Here is a 24896-nt window from a genome sequence, read left to right on the forward strand (position 1 = left end):
TAAAATCTTAAAAAAACAAACAAACAAACAAACAAAAAAACAAAACACTATAGCAAGTAGAATGAAATGATCTAGATGTCTCTCCCACACAGTAAAAGGACTTGAGACTTACCAAGTAAAACATCTCACATTGCCGTGGTTTGTTGATTCTGAGAAGCAGGCAAACCTGCCGTGCTGTGTGACACTGCAGCGAAGCCTTCTTATTGCACTCCAGGGTTCACTTTCCAAAGGGCGATCATTCAGTTTGGGACTGGGCCACTAGCCTTGGCGTCTTTATTCACAGACTTCATGACTCTGTAGGATGGGGACAGGGACAAGGGTGGAGTCCTGCCTACAGTGGAGGCATTGGTTGCAACTGCTAATGGAGGAGGAAAACTAAGTTGCTGAAATATAGGCTTGGAGTTTATGTATGAATTTCAAGTGTCTGTGATACTCCTATTTGCCCAGCAGGGAACTCTCATGTGGCATATCCCACAGAAACTGGCACATTTGTAAGGATTTCTGAGGAACCAGATGGAGTTACGGGTTTCGCCCATTTTATTGGTTAATGTGTGGTGTGTTTGGGAAGGGATTGGTGTGTGTCTGGTGGTTCTGCCTGTGTCATCTAAGGTCACCATTCTGTCCTCTCGAGCTGAAAATACCACACTTCAAACCTGCCTCTTGACTACTGGTTGTTCATGTGTTTGGCAGCCTATAGCCTCCATTGTCTTCCCTGCATGTTTTAATCTTGCAACACATGAAGCCTGTGGAATGAAGTATCCATATAATATAAGTTGCAATAATCAGCTCTTGACAGATTTCTGCAAAATGTTTATGGATAACTTCCTTGAATGTCCTGAGACATTCTACAAAGAATCATTGTCAATGTTTCAGAGAGAAAGAAAAATGAGATAGCTATCTATACTATTTCTTCATTCTAGTATTGCATGTGCTTGGAAGCCAACCAGATTTCTAACAGGGTCTGAAATGTCAGCCGGAATGTACTGAATATATAGTAGAGGCTAAGATTAAATTTCCTTTGGTTTACTCAGATAAGCTGGGCATGGGGTTAGTTTGGGGGGTGGGTGGAAGGGAGTCACTGGCCTAATAATATAATTCACTGCCCTTGAATAAATCTTTTCTTACTTTCCTCTTCGATTTGTGCCGATCTGTGCTTTTTGTCATTCCAGAGAGTTAGGCAATATTCAAGTCTACTAAATGGCATCTTGTTTGAATATATTCCTCAAAAATTATCATGAAAAAAAGGCATTAAATCACATAAACTTTTCTATACCATGAGAAAATAGAAATGAAGCAGTTTGAACAATTCCTTTCTCTCTCCCTAAATTGTACAAAGACGCGGAGTTTCCCCAATGAGAATGAATTTTCTTATAGCAGTCCCCAAACACCATTACTTTGTTTGAAATTCAAATAGACAAGGATATTTTCTGTCTGATGAAAAACAATTTCTACTCCTAAGTTGCAAGCAAAGCTGCTAAGTTCCCATGTCATTCCCAGACCCATTTGAATATAGCTGGAAACACTCCAGATTCAGCTCAGCATGTCAAGGAGCTTGGGCTTCTGGGGCATTTTTTGGGTCACGTGTAAGGGTTTGGAAGGGCTCTTCAGAGCTCTCTGCACCTGTCTCCCTGCTGACACTGGCAGAAGCAGAGTCGTTATTGCTGAGACTCAACGACTCATTTTTCTTTTTATACAATGGTTGTTGGCAATGTCTGGGCTTTCTTTTCTGCTATGGAGCCTTTCTTAACATCCAGGAACTTCCAGTGGTCACTGACCCAGGCCCTCCCTCGGCATTGGCTCTAGGATCAAAATCCAGCCACCAAGAAATTCATGTTTTCTCAACTCGGGAAAGAATCGCCACACTCATGTGCTTTTACCTCTTAAGGAATTTCAACTGCCTTCTTATGTACATGGCTTAATAACAGGGAGGAAATTTAATATGTGACCGAGATGCTATGACTTTACCATCATACCCTGGACCTAGACAATTATAGTTTATTGTTTAATTCATGAAACTAAAATGATGTAAGTTTCACGATTGTAGGCACCTGGACCTGGATGGGGTACTCAAGGTAAGTCTTCAGCCTCAAACCAGAAATGTACATTAGTTATCTTTCAAAGAGTGTTTGTCTATCCTTATCCATGTTGGGAAACATATAAACAAAAAACTGGACTCACTTTAAAAAAAAAAAGAGAGACAGACTTTCCATCTGCATTCCCTATCCCAGTGCCCCTCCTTGGGAAAATGAGTAGACAGCAGCCTAAATCTTATCAGCACTCCTTCTCTTGGTTGAAAACTTTCCCCAAAGATAATTTGGTCTGATCATTCCTCTTGCTAGAGATGAGGGAATGAAGCCGAGAAAATCTCAAGGAATTAAAGGTGTTTGAAGGAGAACAAGGGGGTGGAAGCTCGGTTTCCCTGACTAATCCATTGCTTTTAGAATCCTATCACTACATCTCCATGTCATAAAATCACCTTGGGCACTTGAGCAAAATTTTACAAATGACAATTTCAGCCATTCCAAACCAGCCTCTGGAGTGTTGTCCTTGTGCTAAAATGGCATCTGTCTCTTTTCTACTGTTTGCACAAGGCCAGTGCAGGTAGACGGGCTATACTTCCACTAGAGACTGCAGAATGCTTCTGAACTTTGAGGAAGAATTGGGGTGGGGCAGTGGTTTTCAAGCATTCACACCATGGTAGGAAATAGATTTGATATTGTGACCCAAATCCCAAATAACATGACTACGAAGATACAAGTATATGTATATAATATTACTGAAATAAATTCCTCAGAAAAATACTTGTCCTTACTACTTCAATGAATTCTGTTCTATTTTATTTAAAAAATATATTGTTTGTGACCCACTGAATTGATTTATGAATGGGCATGATTCTGTGGCTTTACTCAATGGGGATGTCCCTGGCTTGCCTCGTCATGCTATTCCTGCCCAAACTACAGCCGAACATATTTGTTTCTTAAAATAGACCCAGCCACACCCTATAAAACATTTCATTGGGTGCCATCTTGGTTGGTAGTCAGCATGATCAAAGGATTCTCCTGTGGGCATATCCATGGGTGTGTCCTAGGCAAGCAGCTGTGGTTTGAGGAACAGGCTTGTGTCTCCTTTTTCAAACTGCTGAATTATCTTTTGGATACCTCGCCCCCCATCTCCCTTACCCAGCAGGCGTGATGGTTGCAGACCAACCTGTTCTATCAATGCTATGACCTTGACCAAATCACTTAAAACCTTTGATCCTCAATCTCCTGATCTATAAAAGGGAAAAAATTAATTCTACCTCCAAGGCTATTGTGAAAGGCAAGTGATACATTAAGTGTGAAACTGCCTTCTCAACTTCAAAGTAAATGTTAGGTATAATTATAATTTTACCTGTAACACTATAGGCCACGACACCATTAGAATTACAGGTACAGGGATCCCTGGGTGGCGCAGCGGTTTGGCGCCTGCCTTTGGCCCAGGGCGCGATCCTAGAGACCTGGGATCGAATCCCACATCGGGCTCCCGGTGCATGGAGCCTGCTTCTCCCTCTGCCTATGTCTCTGCCTCTCTCTCTCTCTCTCTCTCTCTCTCTCTGTGACTATCATAAATAAATAAACAAAAATTAAAAAAAAAAAAAAAGAATTACAGGTACAAATGACACAGCAAACTGAAGCTCTGGGAGGGTTCCTGATACTTATATAACTCTCTGGTATTTAATAAACTAAGAAACACATTAATATGTTCTAAAAGCAGATTATTAAATCTGTCAGCATCTCTATGAAGTTATATGGTGCTACCTTAGAACCTATTGACTTAAATTCATAGAGACAGAAAGTAGGATAGTGGTTACCAGGGGCGGGAAGGAACAGTGTTTGATGGGGACAGAGTTTCAGTCTGAGATGATTAAAAATTCCTGGAGATAGATGGGATGGTGTGATGATGGCACATCAATGCAAATCCACTTAGTGCCATAGAACTATACCCTTAAAAATGGTTAAAATTATAAATTTTATGTTATGTGTGTTTCACCACAATAAAAAGGAAATAGTGACTTAAAACCATAACCCTTGAGGCTCCTGGATGGCTAAATTGGTTAAGTGTCTGACTTCGGCTCAGGTCATGGTCCTGGGGTCCTGGGATGGAGCCCCGCATCATCAGGCTCCCTGATCAGCTGCCTTTCCTTCTCCCTCTGTCGCCCCCCACTCCCACTCATGCTCTTTCTCTCACTGTGCTCTCAATCCCTCTCAAATAAATAAATAAATAAATAAATAAATCTTTTAAAAAATAAAACCACAACCCTTTTAGAGTTAGGATTTGCACAGGGCTCAGCAAGTTCACCCCATCTTGGCCTGTGTGGTGTCTCCTGGGACAATCCAGCTGGGAGTAGAGGATCTAAGATGGCTTCATTTACCACTTTGGTTCTGGCTCTTAGCTGAGGTGCCTCTGTTGTTCTCCACATGGCCTCTCAGCCTCCAAGTCTTCTCTCTACATGTGTCCTCTCTACAGGTAGACAGAGTGTCCTTTACAAGGCAGCTGGGTTCTGACAGAGAAAGTAGAAGCTCCAGACCTCTTAAGGCCTGAGTATGAAGTCTCAGAAAGTTGTTTCCATCACATGCTGTTGGCCAAGCCAGTCACTGGAATGGCACGGATTCAGTGTGGAAGAGGACTATACATAGGCATAAAGTCAAGGAGTGGATCACTTAGGGTCATTTTGTAAACAATCTGCAACAGCCTCCATGCCAAATTGCCAGCTAGAATTTCTCCCTTATTTTGCCTGATATTAAATTCTGTTCTAGTGCCACACATACAGATTAACAGTACAGGGTAGTGGTTCAGAGGGTGGACTTAGGGATAAAGCTTCAAATATTGGCTCTACCATTTATTGGCTATGTGACCTTTGGCAAGTTATTCACCCTGTATCTCAGTTTTCATACCTATAAAATGGGGACAGCAATAGTACTTATCTCATCGTGTTGTGGTGAATATTGGAAGAGTGACTATGAGTAAAAACCTCCATAACAGTGCCTGACATGAAGTAAGAACTACATAAGAACTTGCTGTTATTGTTTTTGTCTCTTTTGTCAGAAAACGAAGAGGCAGTGTGGTGGGGAAGGGAATATTTAGGCTAAATACGACAGAAAGGCTGGAAACCCTTGCTTGGGTACACAGGACCTCCCTGCCTCACAGAGTTCTCACTTACATCTAAATCCCTTGCTGACATTTAAGCCTCTTTTCTTTTGTTCTGCCCCCAGGAGCCATGGAGAACAGCTGATCAACATCTCCTCATAATAATCCCCTGAACACCTGAAGACAGCTGTGAGAGCTTAAAGACTTGCTAAGGCTAATCTGAGCATAGGTAATTGAGTTGATGATATGTTCCAATGCATGTAAATCTGTGCCTGGGCACAGTTAGTGAGTTATAAGTAGTTACCTCCCACTTCTCTTCACTCCCCTAGGAGCTTGAAGCACAGATCTTCCCTTCCCTGAATGCAGTTGGGGAGTGAGTTTCCTTTTGCTGAGCAAAAACCTAGGTTTCTGAGGAGGAAGATAAGGCAAGCAGGGGCTGGGAGATGCCACGTGTGTGGTACTCTGCTGGCTCAAACAAAGGGTTAAGCCCAGGAACTGATAAAATTGAACAGTTAATTAGCACCTACTGTTTACTACAGTGAGCTCTTGCTGAGCTCACTGGTGGCCCTAGTACCTAATCCCATGGGCACTTTTCTGTCCTGGGCAGCCTGATGGCATTTGTCATCGTCTCCTATTTTTGCAATGAGGCAGCACATTGTGGGGATTCTGAGTATTGGAGCCCGAATTCCCGGATTCAAGTCCTGTTTTGCCACTTACCAGCTGCACGACATCATGCAAGTTACTTAACCGGTCAGGTTCTTCATCTTCATCCTCATCTATAAAATGGGATTGATAATAGTACTATATTATTGGGTTGCTTGAAATATATTAATTTTTTTTTCTGTGAACCTCTTAGCACGTGGAGGAGACACAGTAAGAATTCAAGATATTTTTTTAGAATTTTTCTCCATTGACTTCCAGGATAGGGCTCTTCTGCTTCTTGGATCACTCCTTATATGCCTCTTTCATCCACCCATGAAAAATTGGCAGTGCCCCCAAGATTCTATCTTTGATCCTCCACTTTTATGATTTTGTATAACCTCTTCCGACTTCTATGGGGTTGAAGAGTGAGCAGGGATATTAGAGTTCAAGCAGTAATAGAGGTGATCAGAGTTTTGGCTCAGCCTAACTGGAAAGCCATATTAATATTTTGTTAATAACACCTTAGGCATCCAGCTAGGACACTAGAAAAAACATGTTTTAAAAATAAGGACTTGGGATCCCTGGGTGGCGCAGCGGTTTGGCGCCTGCCTTTGGCCCAGGGCGCGATCCTGGAGACCCAGGATCGAATCCCACGTCGGGCTCCCAGTGCATGGAGCCTGCTTCTCCCTCTGCCTATGTCTCTGCCTCTCTCTCTCTCTGTGACTATCATAAAAAATAAATAAAAATTAAAAAAAAAATAAGGACCATATTCTAGAGCAATAGTTCTTGGATAATTGTTCCTCAACCACCAGCAGCAGCACCTGAAAGTTTGTTAGACATGCTGCTGGAAATGCAAATTCTGAGGCCCCCACCTCTGATCTACTGGATCAGAAACTTGGAGGAAGGAGCCCAGAAATGTGTTTTAATGAGCTCTTTAGATGATTCTGATACATGCTACAGTTCAAGAGTCACTGTCTTGGAGGAAGACCTATTGTCCTAGGTCTGCCCTAGTTATGCCTAAAACTAAGCCTTGACAAGATCCACAGGGGAAATGGTTTGAAGATTGAGCACACTAAATTAGAGGAGCTTTTCTGAAGATCTACTCTAACAAAGTGGAAAAAAAAAAGAAAAACCTGCGTAAGTTCAAAGTGAGCAACCAATGATTAACTGCCTACTAGAACAAAAACTAAAATTTTTCAAACTAAAATTTTTTTCCACTTCATTGTTTTATTATGTACAAACGCTACAGAATGAGGGGAGCAGACATGCGTGGGGTAAGAGGGGCCCGGTGGGGGGAGTTCACAGGGCAGACGGTGCACTGGGGCCGGGGGAGCAGCACACAGGCCATATCTATAGGGCAAGATAGAGCTCTATAGAGCAACCAATGATTAACTGCCTATTAGAACAAAAACTAAAATTTTTCAAAGGAAGACAACAGAATCCAGAGTCTAAAATTTCTATAATTTATCACCTTTATCCTCTGGTGTTACCATGAAAAATTATTATACAAGCGCAAAAATAAGAAAACAAAAGTAGACATTAGAAACTGACCCTAAAATTACTCAGATACTAGATTTAGTAAACAAAGACATTAAGGCAGCTATTGTATTTTCAACGAATTAAAGGCAAATGTGTTCAAAATAAAGGAAAGTGTGATCTTAATGAGTAAATAAATAGGGTAAATAGGGGATAAGGAATCTCAGAAGAAAAATATAAACTATACAAAAATAAGCAAATGCAAATTCTTGAAACTTTCAAAATAAAATAACAAAATTCTTGGGGCCCCTGGGTGGCTCAGTGGTTGATCTGACTTTGGCTCAAGTCATGATCCTGGGGTCCTGGGATTGAGTCCTGCATCAGGCTCCCTGCAAGGACCCTGTTTCTCCTTCTGCCTGTGTGTATCTCTCTCTGTGTGTCTCTCATTAATAAATAAAATAAAATATTAAAAAAATAATAACAATAATAAATAAATAAATAAATAAATAAATAAATAAATAAATAAATAAATCCTCTAAGGGTTTTAACAGGAGAAGGAAAATTCCAGAAGAATCCTCTAAAGTTCAATTGAGGGCAGCCCTGGTGGCCCAGCGGTTTAGCACCACCTTCGGCCCGGGGTATGATCCTGGGGACCAGGGATCGAGTCCCACATCGGGCTCCCTGCATGGAGCCTGCTTCTCCCTCTGCCTGTGTCTCTTCCTCTCTGTCTCTCATGAATAAATAAATAAATAAAATCTTTAAAAAAATAACGTTCAATTGATAAAAATTATACAATGTGAAGAACAGAAAAAAAACCCTGAAGAAAAATGAATAGATCCTCAGAGACCTGTGATACAGTATCAGACATGATGTAATTGGTGTCCCAAAGGAGAAGACAGTAAGAATAGAACAGAAAATAATCAAAGAAATAATGGTCAACATCGCAAATCTGACGAAAATATCAACTTCACAAATCCAAAAAGTGAGCCCTAGGCAATATAAATATGAAGAAAAACATACCTAGGTCCACCATTGTCAGATTGCTAGAAAATAAAAAAAATAAAATAAAGAGAAAAATTTGAAAGCAGTCAGAGAAAAATAACACATAACATATAGGGCAACAATATGTGGAAATAATCAAACTGCTATGAGAAACCAGAGAGAACAGAAGACAATGTGAAGTGCTAAAAGAGTCTAATTCCAGATTTAATACCTTCTCACTCCATTCTCTTCTCCATTTGAATTACTGGTCACCATCTCTTTCCTTTTCCACGTCAGAAAACAGAATCATTCTAGACACCTGTTTTTCCCCCATCCTGGTATCATCATCCAGGAGATCTTGATACTACTTTTTAAATGTCATTAAACTAGTCCCACTGTTCATCTCCACTGTTGCTGCTTTAAGTCAGGCTCTTGCTAGCTCTAGTTTGAAGCTCAGTTTCAGGAGTCAGATTGCCTGGGTTTGAATTTTGGCTTTATGCCACCTATTAGGTGCAACTTTGGGCACATTCTTTGACTTTTCTGAATCTCAGTTTCTTGATCTGTAAAATGGGAATAATAATTTTTTAAAAACTTATTTGTGGAGACTTTTAAGAATGCTACAGTTACAAATATCCTTCTAACCTCAGTGACCAACAACTGCACCTCATATTACATGCCCACTGGAAGTCAATGGGGCTCTGCTATCTATTGTTATTCTGGAATCCAGACTAAAGAAGCACCACCATTTGGAATACTGCCAGTCACCATGGCAGAGGAAAAGCCAAGAATCTGACAAATTATATTCTAGTTCTTAGTTCTTAAAGACCACTAATTCTGAAAGCTTCCACCATTTCATTGGCTACATTAGGTCACACAGTCACATTAAAAGGAGGTCAGAAATGTGTGGTTTTACTTCCTACTCAGAACTAGGATATGATAGTAGCTAGTGCTAGTGTCTAAATATTCCTGATTCTTAGGTGCCTGGGTGGCTTAGTCAATTAAGCATCTGACTCTTGATTTGGGCCTACATCATGGTCTCAGGGTTTGGGGATTGAGCCTCACATCAGGCTCCGTGCTTGGTAAGCAGTCTGCTTCTCTCTCTGTCACTCTCTCCACCCATGCACACCCTTCTCTCTCTCTAAAATAAATAAATCTTTAAAATAAATAAATAAATAAATAAATAAATAAATAAACACTCCTGATTCTCCTTTTGAGCACATGGTAGGATTGCACTTCCTTGCCTCCCTGGAAAGGAGTTGACTATGGGGTTGACTATGGCTCTGTGACACTTGGGCAGAAGCTTTCCGAGCCCAGAGACAATAAGCCACATTCACTTCCTACTGCTATGATGATCCCGTCTCGAAGTTATGAGGTATGTATTGAAATAAAACTCCCTTTACTCTGGGTTTCTGTGTGACTATGAGGAGCATTGCCCCCTGGCCAACCTACATGGGACGTGTGGCATGAGCAAATACTTATTTTTATTGTTTTAAATAATGTTGGTTAATTAGTTGGGGGTTGTTTCTTAAACATTTATTTTAGAGAGAGAGAAAGAGAGAGTGGGGTACAGTGGGAGGAGGCAAGGGACAGAGGGAGGAGAGATCATCTCAAGCAGACTCCACACTGAGCATGGGGCCTGATGTGGGACTCAATCTCAAAACCCTGAGATCATGACCTGAGTCAAAATCAAGAGTCTGACGCTTAACCAACTGAACCACCCAGGCATCCCTTGGGGTTGTTTCTTGTCACAGCATAACCTAACCCATCCTAATATATTACCTTATAGGATCAATGTGAGGATTAAATGAGATAACATAAAGGGGCACCTGGGTGGCTCAGTTGGTTAAGCATCCAACTCCTGATTTTGGCTCAGGTCATGATCTCAGGGTTTTGAGATAGAGCCCCATGTTAGGCTCTGCACTGGGCATGGAGCCTGCTTAAGATATTCTCTCTCTCTCTCTCTCTGTCTCTCCCTCTCCCTCTGCCCATCCCTTCCCTATCTAAAAAAAAATAAAAATACAAATAAAAATATATTAGTTAACATGTCAAGTGCTTGACACATGATTAGCACTCAATATGTGTGAGTAATCATCATTCTTGCCCAAACCCTTGTAGTAACCTCCTAATCACTGGTCTCCAATCCTGCCCCATTTACTCTAACTACATTGCCACCAAAGCCATCTTCCTAAAATGTGAATCTGACCGTTTCACTTCCTTACTTAAAACCCTTCCGTTTCTCCTGACTTTGATAAAGCCTAAATTCCCTAGCAGGGGTCAAGACCTTCCATAGTCTGGACCCTGCCTGCCCCTCCAGCCTCATCTCCCAGAGATCCCCTGGGATCCAGCCACATTAAGCAACTCTTGTTGCCTGTTCTTGCTATGCTTTTTCTTATACTCTGGTATCATTGCAAATCCTGTTCCTTCTGCCTGGAGTACCTTTCTTCTCTTGCCCATCAAGCAAACTGTTTATCATCCTTGAAGACAGCTCAAAACTCATCTACTCTGATACATTTAGTAAGAATTAACTACAGTCCTCTGTTTTGCACCAATTTTTTTGTTTGCTTATCTATTTTCATTAGACTGTGGCCCTCAATGGCAAGGTCTGTTCCCACTTCATCTGTAACCCCAGTGCCTAGCACAGTGCCTGGCTTGAGCCAAATACATACTTACTGTCTGTTTATTGAAAAAATGAATAAATTAATGGTTTTTGAAGTTCTATTTCTAATATGATTCATTAATTGGGACATACCAAGACGGGAAACTTTCCAATTTTTCTTCTTACACATGAAAGAATCTAAATAGAAAAAAGTTTCTCAAAATAAAAGCAGTGCAAACTAATTTGTAACTCAATATTTTTTATTCTGAAAATCTCACTGCTGATCCCTAAATTCAGCAATATGGTTACCACATCAGTGGTAGCATAATATAATAAGTAGAGTTAATAGCTGTTGCACAAAATGCTTATTTTTTGACATTTTGACTACCTGAGATACTTGATATGACAATATTTTTGATCTAATGAAAGAGATAAACCACAATAGATAAAACATCTCAGGAACATATCGCTTATTTATATTTTCTGGTTGTACTTTCTTTTACAAATTGTGGTTTTCATAACCTTGAATACCTACAGTCACTTTTCTGAAAGGATTGCTGCTTTTCCTATGGCATTTTTTTACTATTCCTTTAATCAGCAGTGTTCTTGAGAGCTCTTTATTGTTTCTCTCTTTGTGAGAATAGTAGCCTTTTTCTGTGGAATTTTCAGAAACTTTTACCTCTACTTCCATCATAAAATCCATAACCATCACAGAGGTAGAGACTGAAATTTTTCCAACAAAGCTTTCCCTTTATGAGTCCATGATCTGATTTCCGTGGACCATCATAAATTCTTCAACACTTATATTGCCCACTGCTGTCAAACTACCATGGTTCTACAAGGGTGATGCATCCGATAGCAAAATTTCTAAATGAGAGAACTCTAAAATCCTAAGAAATATATTTTCAAAGACTTATAAAGATCAGAGAGTGCCTGGGTGGTGTAGTTGGTTAAGTGTCTGACTCTTTGGTTTGGTTGGTTTTGGCATAGGTGGTGATCTCAGGGTGGAGATCTAGCCCTGCATCGGGCTTGTGCTCAGTACAGAGTCTGCTTAAGACTCTTTCTCCCTCTCCCCATGCCCCTCTCCCTATCACTAAAAATTAAATAAATAAATCTTTAAAAAAATCAGAGCAGAAGTTGAGGTGAGAAGGGCATGCGATCATAAAAAAAGGAGATCCGGGTATATATATACTTGAGATCTATACTTGATCTATACTTGAGATCCGGGTATAAACTGGCGTGCGTATGTATCTCGTGTGTAGTGGAGTCCAGGGACCCAGAGTGACTTCATGTAGAAAACTGTCTGTACAGGTTAAGTCTTCAGAAAAAAGAAAACATGGCTAATGAAGAGATAAGTGTAGCTCTCAGGAAGGGCATGACTCATAACTTTAAGACTTCTGAGAAAGAACTGTGGCACCTCCTACGTGGACTAGCCCTTAGATCTGGGAGGCAGGATGACTGTACTTGGCAGAGGGGAGGAAAGAGAAGAGCGGAAACATAGTTCTGGGAAAGGAAAAGGACACCTCCAAAAATATGCTCTCTTCTCATACACCAAGACAAAAATGGCTTCAGCCAGAGTTGGTGATTTCCAAAAAGGAAAGTGAAAATTCCACAAAAGAAAGAGTGTGAGCAATAGCACAGCCATGTAGACATTGGTTGGAAAACATATTATGGAAGGTGGTAATTGCACTGACATTTTAGGTTTAAATAGTCTGTGGCATTATCAGGGAGACCTGTCCAGTGTTCAGAATTCTGTCCGTAAGAAAACAGGCTCCCAGGTGAAAGTAAGACTAGAGTACAGGCTGTTTTTTCAATTGTGGTGGGTTGTAGTCAAGCAATCACCTCTTTCAAGTGCATAACACCTTCAGCAGAACCTGGCTAGCCACAGGGTGAAGAGGGACTGGCAAATTAAACATATAATGGTCACTGGACAGAAATGTCCATTTTTATTTTTACAAAGAAACAAATTGAACAGATCCAAGGGGACAAAAGGAATATAGTTTCTGAGGTCCTTTCTTTCTTTTTTTTTTTTTTTCTTTTTTTTTTTTTAGGTCCTTTCTTTCATGGGTGGTGGTGTCTCAAACACTCTGAACATGTGGATTGCTTATTATTAGCATGTGCTTTAGAGAGAGGCAATATCAGATCATATAACAAAATTGAATCTTATTAGCAAGGTGTTCCCAATGTTGATGGATACAGATTGAAACTGTAGTTGTTGGTTTTCCATTTTCTAGACTTGTTTCAGATAATAGACCAGGGGATATGATTGCTCTTTATTATTTCAAGTGAAGTGAATGAATGAAGTAGAAATGATGGGCTCTGTGGAATTATTTGCTGATATTATTAGGATTTCAGAGATTGGGGGCACCTAGATGATTAAGTGGGTTAAACCTCTGACTCTTGATTTCGGCTCAGGTCATGACCTCAGGGTCATGAGACAGAGGCCCATGTCAGGCTTCACTCCAGGCATGGAGCAGAGCCTGCTCAAGATTCTTCCTCCCTCTCCTTCTACCTGCCGCCCCCCCCCCCCCCAACTTGTGGGTGCTCTCTCATGCTCTTAAAAAATAAAAAAAGGATTTCAGAGATGGATTGGATGTGTTCTCTCCTCATGATGGGCAATGTTCCATCTGTCTTTCTGTGGTAGCTTGAAAAGCAAATAAATTATTAGTCTGGTTGAGACATACATTTCTCCAACTGAGTTTCTTTGCATTTTCAAGTTAAAATCTGAATAGCTTTTCCAATTTTATAAACAGGTGAAAGGCTATTTTCATTTTGAGTAACATTATCTGAAAACAGAAGTTTTTTCCAAGAATTCTGTAATTGTTTCAGAGAATGTCTGAAACACCAAAAGCTGGAACCACTGGATTAGTTTGGGATTTAGGAGTCCTCTGTGACAAACAACTAGGCCAAGTTGAAATTTTGTTTGCACAAAAGACCAGAGATAAAGGAAATCCATCTTCAAAATATCCTTGAAAAGCATTATGTCATAAGAGCATGCCAACATAAGGAGTCAGCAATTTGGTGAGACTTAGAATTACAGCTATACAGGGTGGTTTCTATGGTTGGTTAATAATGCTCCTAAATTCAGAGAGTATTTTTTTCTCTGACTCATGTGGGTTAAGCAGAGGGCAGTGTACGAGTAGGGAATGGTGGCATGTAGCTGTTAATACCATATTCTAACATTATTATTGACTTTATATACTTTTAATGATAATGCATAATTTATCTCAAAATTTCAAATAATCTTAAAGCAGGATGTGAGATTTTTATGTTGATTAAATAGATGCACTGGTTAAAATGAACCAATGTTGCATGAGGACCACTGGGGTCCCTCGTTTAGACTGCTTTTTTGAAAGAGTCCAGGGTAGTCCTTTTATATAGATTGATCACAATTCATAATAGCTATCATCATTTAAAACTACAATATCAAGAGAAATCATAAAATCGAAATCTTCCCATCCAACCACTAGTGACTTTCAAGTTTGATGCTACAAGGATATCTGCTCTTTCTTCCAAGGATCCACCTTTGTTAGCAGCAAAACAGACAAAGCCAACATCCCAGTGATCCTTTTCTATAGGAAGGTAAAGTCTGTCTGCTTTCAGAGTAGTAGCTACTTCCACCACCAACACACTATAACTGTGTTCAAAAGGAAGTGCTGTCAGAATAACCTCCCAGAATACACAGAGCCTCACAGGAAGTACTTAACTGTTGCACAGACCCTTTCAAATAGATTGAATAGCCCCACAATGGCTTATCTGAATCCTCCACTCAAAGCTTACCCTGGATGGTAGGGTCAGATTGAGAGGTCAATTGTTATAAATGTGTCTGCAAGAATAGCCACCCAAAACCTCCCCTGAGCCAATGCAGTTGCTCATCACCAGATGTTAAGCAGGTACCAATGGCTTTCTACCTTAAATACATGCCCATCAATCTTTTAGATGTCACTACTATTACCTCACGAAGAGGCCCATTATATTATCAGAAAGTTCTAGATCTGTGGTTCCCAACTTTCTTCTTTATTGGAATCTCCTTATTAATATCAACACATTTTTACTGGAAAATAAAGGAAAAGAAAGAAAAAACTTTCAGACCTAGTTCTAGCAAACTTCCAACCAACTTGGACTGAGATTCAAAACAAATATATGAATCTCAGTTCAAAGACAAATTTTCCAAAAACTGCTAAGTCCTTATCAGACAAGGCTGAGGTACAAAAAGACCTAAACTATGGCTGTACATAATTCTAATATGTAAGATCTTTAATTCAAATCTCATTACTTAAAAAAAAAAAAGTTTTTTTTAAGATTTTATTTATTTATTCACGATAGACATAGAGAGAGAGAGAGAGAGGCAGAGATACAGGCAGAGGGAGAAGCAGGCTCCATGCCAGGAGCCTGATGCAGGACTCAATCCTGGGACTCCAGGATCGCACCCTGGGCCAAAGGCAGGCACCAAACCGCTGAGCCACCCAGGTATCCCCAAAAAGGTGGTTTCATCTAGGTTTGTTGTTTCCCTTCCCCCTAATTATGTCCCCAAATTAACAAAATTGCTCATATTTTGGTACATAAAATCACCTTTATAGTATTGCATACTGTTAATTATCACATGAATATTGTACAGTATCATATTACCAGGATTGAGTAGCTTTGAGTAATATTCCAAGGAAGAAAATGTCTTTCACTAGCTAACTATATTTGCAGCCACTGGCCCCTCCTGGGCAGAGACACATGCTGCTTCTCAGCAGGAAAGAGTTAGTCCTAGAGGTGCCATATTGTTGAATGCAGATAGAGATTCACTGACGTCAGCATTCTCCTGATTGACTCTGCACACTGTTGATAGGTGATACTCAAGCAATTTGGTATTGTCATTGCTCTAGCTTCTGAACACAAAGAGCTCTGTTATATCTGTTGAGAGCCATCTTTGGAAGGAGAGGGCCTGAAGTCCATTATCAAAAATAGCAAATGTTCTACCATTTACATGTCCCAATCCCACATGAACCTTAGGGGATCCACACTAGGCAACCAGAACAGATATTTTCATTCTTAGCTGAATGTCCTCAAAAATTCCTTGCAATATTGCACGGACAGCTAGCCTGTTACCACAGAGAATAGGACAGAAGCCAGATTTAGCCTTTAATTTAAAGAATCCTGGTTTCTAGAGGTCCATTTATCTGCACTACCATGACTATAAATAAGAACATCCCTAAATGCTGCTATATTTGCTAGTAAATGTGAATGACCATATTGATACCAGAGTGTCAAAGCCAAGCTTAAAGTCCATAGCAAAGATAAATACTTTAGGGACGCCTGGGTGGTTCAGTGGTTGAGTGTCTGCCTTTGGCTCAGGTCATGATCCCTGGGTCCTGGGATTGAGTCCCCCATTGGGGTCCCTGCAGGGAGCCAGCTTCTCCCTCTGCCTTTCTCTGTGTCCTCATGAATAAATTTAAAAAATTAAAAATTTTTAAAAATTAAGAAAAATAAAAACTTTAGAATAACACATTCTTTTGGTGAAAGGATTGGGAAAACAGGCACTCATATACTGTAGAAAGATATTTAAATTGGTCCAACTGCCATGGAAGACAACTTGGCAATAGATGTCAACACTGCATATGCTTTTTTTGCACATACTTTTTAGCCAAGCAATTCCACCTCTAGAAATTTATCCTTCAGATATCCTGTATATCTGATGTGCAGAATGACATATGTACAAAGGTATTAATCACAGTATTATTTATAATAGAAAAGTTTGAAAATGAAATGTTCATCAGAGGACTCAACAGAGGACTGGTTGAACAGAAGACTAGTTGAATCAATATGGTGTACCCTTCCAGTGGAATACTCTACTGTCATCAAAAGAATGAGGCAGCTCCTTATGTGCTAATATGGAAGGATCTCCACAAGACACTGCTGAATGGCAAGGTTCTGAACAGAATACAGTATTATCATCTGTGTTAAAAACATATCTGATGTAAAGGATCTATACCCTCAAAACTATAGAACACTTCTGAAAGAAATTGAGGAAGACACAAAGAGATGGAAAAATATTCCATGCTCATGGATTGGCAGAATTAATATTGTGAAAATGTCAATGTTACCCAGGGCAATATACACGTTTAATGCAATCCCTATCAAAATACCATGGACTTTCTTCAGAGAGTTAGAACAAATTATTTTAAGATTTGTGTGGAATCAGAAAAGACCCCGAATAGCCAGGGGAATTTTAAAAAAGAAAACCATATCTGGGGGCATCACAATGCCAGATTTCAGGTTGTACTACAAAGCTGTGGTCATCAAGACAGTGTGGTACTGGCACAAAAACAGACACATAGATCAGTGGAACAGAATAGAGAATCCAGAAGTGGACCCTGAACTTTATGGGCAACTAATATTCGATAAAGGAGGAAAGACTATCCATTGGAAGAAAGACAGTCTCTTCAATAAATGGTGCTGGGAAAATTGGACATCCACATGCAGAAGAATGAAACTAGACCACTCTCTTTCACCATACACAAAGATAAACTCAAAATGGATGAAAGATCTAAATGTGAGGCAAGATTCCATCAAAATCCTAGAGAAGAACACAGGCAACACCCTTTTTGAACTCGGCCATAGTAACTTCTTGCAAGATACATCCACGAAGGCAAAAGAAACAAAAGCAAAAATGAACTATTGGGACTTCATCAAGATAAGAAGCTTTTGCACAGCAAAGGATACAGTCAACAAAACTCAAAGACAACCTACAGAATGGGAGAAGATATTTGCAAATGACATATCAGATAAAGGGCTAGTTTCCAAGATCTATAAAGAACTTATTAAACTCAACACCAAAGAAACAAACAATCCAATCATGAAATGGGCAAAAGACATGAACAGAAATCTCACAGAAGAAGACATAGACATGGCCAACATGCACATGAGAAAATGCTCTGCATCACTTGCCATCAGGGAAATACAAATCAAAACCACAATGAGATACCACCTCACACCAGTGAGAATGGGAAAAATTAACAAGGCAGGAAACAACAAATGTTGGAGAGGATGTGGAGAAAAGGGAACCCTCTTACACTGTTGGTGGGAATGTGAACTGGTGCAGCCACTGTGGAAAACTGTGTGGAGGTTCCTCAAACAGTTAAAAATATACCTGCCCTACGACCCAGCAATTGCACTGTTGGGGATTTACCCCAAAGATACAAATGCAATGAAACGCTGGGACACCTGCACCCCGATGTTTCTAGCAGCAATGGCCACGATAGCCAAACTGTGGAAGGAGCCTCGGTGTCCAACGAAAGATGAATGGATAAAGAAGATGTGGTTTATGTATACAATGGAATATTACTCAGCTATTAGAAATGACAAATACCCACCATTTGCTTCAACGTGGATGGAACTGGAGGGTATTATGCTGAGTGAAGTAAGTCAGTCGGAGAAGGACAAACATTATATGTTCTCATTCATTTGGGGAATATAAATAATAGTGAAAGGGAAAATAAGGGAAGGGAGAAGAAATGTGTGGGAAATATCAGAAAGGGAGACAGAACATAAAGACTGCTAACTCTGGGAAACGAACTAGGGGTGGTAGAAGGGGAGGAGGGCGGGGGGTGGGAGTGAATGGGTGACGGGCACTGGGTGTTATTCTGTATGTTAGTAAATTGAACACCAATTAAAAAAAAAAAAAAAAAAAAAAAGGAAAAAAAAAAAAAAAAAAAAACATATCTGAAAAATGTCTGTATAACATATTATCATAGAAGCATTTATACTATAGTTTATGTATAGACTATCTCAGGAAGATACATGAGAGCCTAGCTCTGCTTCAGGGAGCTCAGTGTACGGATACCTAGGATAGAAGAAAAACGTTTTACTGTTTCTCTTTTTTGCATTCTTTTAAGTTTTGTAGATATGCAAATTTTGCTAATTCGGTAAGTAAATAAATAAAACACAATTTGAAAAATCCATGCCAGTCTTATAAGAGAGTAGGTTAGGCCGGGGAAGAAGAAAGAAGCCTTTAAGTAACTCACTTTTGCTACTTCTTAGTAGCTCTGATGAAAGTGGAGATGGGCCAAATGTATTTGCTTAGCAAACACTTCATATAGTAAGTACTTCTCCGCACCAGGCCCTGTTGTGAGCACTTTATAAATATTTAATTCAATCTTCACCACAACCCTATGAAGTAAATGATGTTTTACAGATGAGAAAACTAAGCACAGAGAGATTAAGTAACTTGCCCAAGGCCACATAGAAAGCAAATGTCAGAGACAGGATTTGAATCCTAGCAGTGTGGCTCTAGGACTTACGCTCTTTATAAAAGATGCTGCCTTGTGCCTTATGATGTCATGGTGTGAAAACTATGTGATGTCATCAGTGTGAAAACCATGCCTTGGTTGTCTTTAATATAGTCAACCAAAATAGTCATAGCTGAAATGAATTCATTGTGGATGTGATGTGCAGAGGCCATTCCTTCCCTATTTTATTTATTTATTTATTTTTAAAGATTTATTTATTTATTCATTCAGAGAGAGCGAGAGAGAGGCAGAGACACAGGCAGAGGGAGAAGCAGGCCCCATGCAGGAAGCCCGATGTGGGACTCGATCCCGGGTCTCCAGGATCACACCCCAGGCTGCAGACGGCACGAAACCGCTGCGCCACCGGGGCTGCCCTCCTTCCCTATTTTATTTTTAAATTTTTATTTATTTATGATAGTCACACAGAGAGAGAGAGAGAGAGAGAGAGAGAGGGGCAGAGACACAGGCAGAGGGAGAAGCAGGCTCCATGCACCAGGAGCCCGACATGGGATTAGATCCCAGGTCTCCAGGACCGCGCCCTGGGCCAAAGGCAGGCACCAAACCGCTGCGCCACCCAGGGATCCCCCTCCTTCCCTATTTTAAAGTGACTTCAGCCAACTCCCAGAATTCAGCTGGTATCTATACTATAAAAGCCTGAGCTTATGGTCCTATGGTGATAAACTCACCACAAAGTGCACGAGAAGGAAGAGGAAGGGTAACAGCTTTGCCAAAATGAGTTGATAAAGCAGAGAGATGTAATGCACTCAGAAGAAAAAGGAGAAACTCAATCTCTCTTTGTTAAATTAGATCAAATAGTATTTCCAAATCAAGTCATCAAATCAATGCTCCAATTAAAACAGAGATCACTTGCAGCACCTGGGTGGCTCGGTCCATTAAGTGTTCAACTCTTGATTTTAGCTCGGGTCATGATCTCAGGTTGTGAGATTGAGCCCTGCGTCCTGGGTCAGGCTCTTCCCCGAGCAGGGAGCCTGCTTAAGATTCTCTCTCGGGCAGCCAGGGTGGCTCAGCGGTTTAGCGCCACCTTCAGCCCATGGCCTGACCCTGGAGGCCCAGGATTGAGTCCTATGTCAGGCTCCCAGCATGGAGCCTGTGTCTCTGGGTGTGTGTGTGTGGGGGGGGGGGTGGGGAGGTGTCTCTCATGAGTAAATAAATTAAAAATCTTAAAAAAAAAAAAAAAAAGATTCTCTCCTTCTGTCCCTTACCACTTTATCCCCCTGCTAGCAAGAGCATGTTCTCTTTCTCTAAAAAACAGAGATCACTTATTATGTTCAAAGTACCGCAAGAAGCAGTTAGGGGAAGAAAAAGCAAATCCTGTGGCACTTGTTAACATATTGAAACACACATACACAGTTGCTTTCAACACAACCCTCTCTCCAAGGCCTGGCTCTGTAAATATTAGCTTGATAAAGACACTTATTATGTTCAAAGTACTATTTTAACATTTATAAATATGAGAAAGATAATAATATGTACCATAGACAGTATAGTTTTGTCTTCTACTTGATTCACTCAGCTGAGAAACTTACCTATACTGTAACTTCCTCCAAAGGGGTCCTTATGTGTAACAGTGGCAAGGTTAATTGTCTACTATTTTACACATATACATTATCTCTCATTCTCAAGGAAGTTTTCTGAGGAAGGCATTTGTTGTAGGCAAAGATTTTAAGATGACCCTCAAAGGTGTCTTGCCCTGATCCTTGGCACCTGTGAATGTGATGCGCTTTCACTCTGGTGGATGATAGCATGTTATATGGCACAGGTGACCTTAAGAAATGGAGATTATTTGGGTGGGCCTGACCTGAATACACGAGCTCTGAAAAGCAGAGATCCCTTAAACGGTCGAGAGCAGAAGTCCCAGACACCCCAAATGTGAGAAAGACCTGATGCGTAGGCCCTGGTTTGAAGATGGAAGGAAGAGAAATCTGTGGGCAGTCTGAGAGAGCTGAGGGGGACCCCCGGGCTGACAGCCAGCAAGGAAACAGGGACCTCAGTCTGACAACTACCTGCAAGGAACTGAGTTCTGCCAAGAACAGGAATGCACGTAGAAGGGGGCCTGAGCTCTCGGTGAGAGCACAGCCGAGATACCGGATTCCAGCCTGGGAGGCTCTGACTCAGTTACGCCATCTGGGACTTCTGACCTGCACAGCTGTGAGGTAATAATGGGTGTTGTTCCAATCCTCTAGATGTGTGCTGATGTGTTACGCAGCAGCAGAAAAACGAATCCAGTGTTAATGCCCCCCTCTTACAGGAGGAAACTGAAACTCAAAGAAGTAAATTGGTTAAAACTCTCAATCTCTCTCTCTCTCTCTCTCTCTCTCTCTCTCTCTCTCTCGGCGAGGGAGGATTTGACTTAGATCTGACTTCAGAGCCAGTTCACTTTTCTCCCTCCCTGCCACACCACCTATGACAACCTGCCCACGCAGCTGCTAAGACATGAGTTAACCAACCAGGAGCTGCGGAGGGAAAAGGAATAAAGCTTTCTCCGCTTGAGGAAAGGGTGAGTCAGATCCTTATTTTTAGAAACCAACCTGAAACTTTGGCTGAACAATCGCTTTGGTTTCTGCACCGATCTGGATCCGAGGGAGTGCCCTCCCCTCACCTGCTTTGCTTGAGATGTGTAAGTGGGTCTCCTGTTCCGGCCTCAAGCACTAGGTGACTGATTTCCAAACGTCTGAAGCTGAATGGATTTAGCCAGATTAACATTCTAACAGCAAGAAGCAGTTAGGGGAAGAAAAAGCAAATCCTGTGGCACTTGTTAACATATTGAAACACGCATACACAGTGGCTTTCAACACAACCCTCTCCCCAAGGCCTGGCTCTGTAAATATTAGCTTGATAAAGACACGTCCGTTTAAAAAGGAGGCGTTTTGAAGAGCAGTTTCCACCAGGAGCTGGGCCCAGCAACCTGTGTGACCTTGCCTTCCTCTTTCCAGCTCTCCCCTCTCCGAGCACAGGGCCCCTGGGCATTCTCTTGAATGTGCCACGCCCTACACTGCCTCAGGGCCATTGCATTTCTGTTCCCCCTGGCCTAGAACATTCTTCCTCTTGTCCCTTGTTCCTCTTGTCTTAATTCTGATCACTGCTCAAATGACGTCTTACTGGAGTGTCTTTCCCTGAACAACTTTAACACAACCATGTTCCCCGCCTGTCACTTGCTCCTCATTCTGCTTTATGTTTCTTCACAGGACTCACATTACCCAATGCACCGAACGCATAAAACTACACTTTTCACTTGTTATAATCTGCCTCCCATACTAGGTTGTAAAATCTAGGGGGGCAGAGACTCTTTGTCTTATGCTTTGTTCTCAACGTCCAGAACAATTCAAGGCATGTAGCGGGAGCTCAAATATTTGTTGGATGAATTAATGAGAAGTATCGCATCTGTTTAAATAATTTGTCACTCCTGATGTATCCCTGCATCCAATTTTTTTCTCATTTTTTAAATACCATTTGCTAACCTGTTTAATATGGAAAAGATACTTGATTGCATAGTTGTACAAAGACCAGAATAAAAAAGATTAAAAACTATAGAGACAAAGGGGCACCTGGCTGGCTCAGTCAGTAGAATGTGTGACTCTTGATCTCAGGGTTATAAGTTCAAGCCCCGCATTAGTGTAGAGGCCACTTTTAGGCAAATAGGCTTGAGTAATGGAATGTAGAAAGGACTATATATCCATAGGCTTTAACTAACCAATGGGCTACTTACAACCAGGCACATTTACCAGAAAAGGGAGACTTCCATACATCATCAGACCTCCTTACATCCCCCCTTTAAATCTCGCCCCTGCCTACTGTCTCATGGCAGACAGCCTCTCCTCTGCTGTCCTGCCCACTACTCCCTTGTGATATATTCGTTAAACTTCTATCTCCTTTCTTCTGTCTCAGGTGAGTTCTTTCACCTCCCATACCATGGGCTCCCACCAGATCATTGCCCTACATTTGGGTGCCCCCATCCGATCGATGGGACACCTTATGTATGTATGTACGTATGTATGTATTTAGAGGAGGGGGACGGGCAGAGTGAAGGGCGGCAGAGAATCTTAAGCAGTCTCATTGCCCAGGGGCTCAATCTCACAACCTTGGGGTCATGACCTGAGCAAGAAATCAAGAGTTGGATGCTTAACTAAGCCACCCAGGCGCCCTGAGAGATATTCTATTTAGACACCACAGTTAGGTGTAGAGATCACTTAAAAATGAAATCTTTAAATAAATAATAAAATCTAGAGAGAGAGTGGTCTAAGAATAAAATCCTTTTCAAGAGTAATGTGACCTTGGAAAAGTCATTTATTTCCCTGGCTCCAGATGTCTTTTAAATAGAGGTGATGACAGAGTCTGATTGGAAGGGCTAAAGCAAATAGGGCCTGGAGTTTTATTCCTGTGCTAAGATTCTTAGAAATTAGAATTCAGTTGGTAGGGAATCAGGAAATATTAGTTTTAACCCTGCCTATGTTAAATGTAAACTGAGTGTGTAACTTCGGGCAAGTCCTTTAACCTCTCTAGGCCTCCAAGAAATCAAAATTTGAGTCCTTTTGAGGTCAGGCCTTAGTCACTGGCAGGGTTGGGGGTTGGGAAGGAGCTGGGTCAACCAGATGTTCTGGTGTTTGTAAGATCTTAATCTCTGTCCCTACAGGGCCATAGGTCCACCTGTTGTTTGGTAGAGGCGAGGCTCAAGACTTAAAATTTTGGTTCAGCAAATATTTTCAGAGCACTGGCTATGAGCTGTGTGCTGGGGGATACCACACAGAACACTCAAACAAGGTCCTTGCCCTCTGATATTCTAATGGTAGGAAACACAATAAATGGCTAAATGGAAAATGAATCAAGACTAGTGGTAAGTGCTAGGAAGGAAGTAGAAGAATGCTCTAAGAGAATAGTAAATAGGAACCATTGAGTTAACTTGCATCAGGGAAGGCCTTTCTGGCTGAGCCTTAAGTGATGAGAAAAAATGTAGCTATGGGAAGGGCATTTCAGGCCAAGGGAAAGGCAGGTACAACCCCCATCAAGGCCTGAGAATGGAAGGGGTTAGGACATCCATAACCAGACAAAGGCCATTGTACAAAGGGGGTAGTGATTGAGGGGACAGTGGCAAGAGATGACGTCATGAGGCAGGAGCCCTAAATGTGAGTGAGGCCATGCAGGCCATGGAGAAGGTAAGCAGTTGTCCCTTTTTTGCCCAGAATGGAGGAGTTTCCTGGGATGTGGGACTTCACATGTTTAAGTCAGGAAAGGCTTGGGCAAGAGAGGATATGTTGGTCACCCTAGCTGTGATTGGGGGTTATAGTTTACCCTGTCTGCCGTAGGCAATCCCTGGGAGGTTTTAAATAGGGAAATGATATGTCTTGATTCCTGTTTTCAGACATTGCTCTTGGCTTTTGTGTGGGAAATGCACCGGAGAGGAACAAGATGGTAAAGGAGGAGGTCAGTTAGCCAATTATTGCAATCTTCTAGGCGAGAGGGAATGGTGGATTGAAACAGACTGGTGGTATTGAAGCTGTAACGATGTGGGTGTGTATAAGATGCATTCTGGAGGCAGAATGAACCCGATTTGGGAATGTATGCAGTGAAGGAAAAGAAATTAGGGATGACTCCTGGACTTCTGGTTTTAGCAGCTAGGTGATTAGTTTTGCCAGCAAAGGGAAATCTAAAAAGGACCAGATATGGGAGCTGGGAGAGACAGGGATGGAGGTACCTAGGGTTCAATGGGGAGGAAAGTGTGACGCCAGAGTGAAGACACTGATTGCTATGGGTTCAAAGCATTTTGTAAGCACTAGCTAATT

At 41.2% G+C, this 24896-nt stretch overlaps 2 long non-coding RNA genes across 3 annotated transcripts in view; one reads left to right on the top strand and one right to left on the bottom strand.

Moving 5' to 3' along the window:
• Positions 1 to 16780, top strand: part of LOC144301769 (uncharacterized) — a 116059-nt gene extending 99279 nt beyond the window's left edge. The window contains exons 4-6 of one of the 2 annotated variants that reach the window (XR_013368608.1): positions 5253 to 5356; positions 9442 to 9598; positions 16560 to 16780. This is a non-coding gene — a long non-coding RNA (uncharacterized LOC144301769). The remainder of the gene's footprint in view (positions 1 to 5252; positions 5357 to 9441; positions 9599 to 16559) is intronic. The other variant, XR_013368610.1, reaches the window with a different exon arrangement.
• Positions 113 to 22067, bottom strand: LOC144301785 (uncharacterized). The gene is made up of 2 exons (XR_013368654.1): positions 21123 to 22067; positions 113 to 294 (listed from the first exon to the last, which is right to left on the bottom strand). It is a non-coding gene; the product is annotated as an uncharacterized LOC144301785 (long non-coding RNA).
• Between the last annotated feature and the right edge of the window lie 2829 nt (positions 22068 to 24896).

This window comes from Canis aureus, chromosome 2 (genome assembly GCF_053574225.1).
Source record: "Canis aureus isolate CA01 chromosome 2, VMU_Caureus_v.1.0, whole genome shotgun sequence".
Classification (NCBI taxonomy): Eukaryota; Metazoa; Chordata; class Mammalia; order Carnivora; family Canidae; genus Canis; species Canis aureus.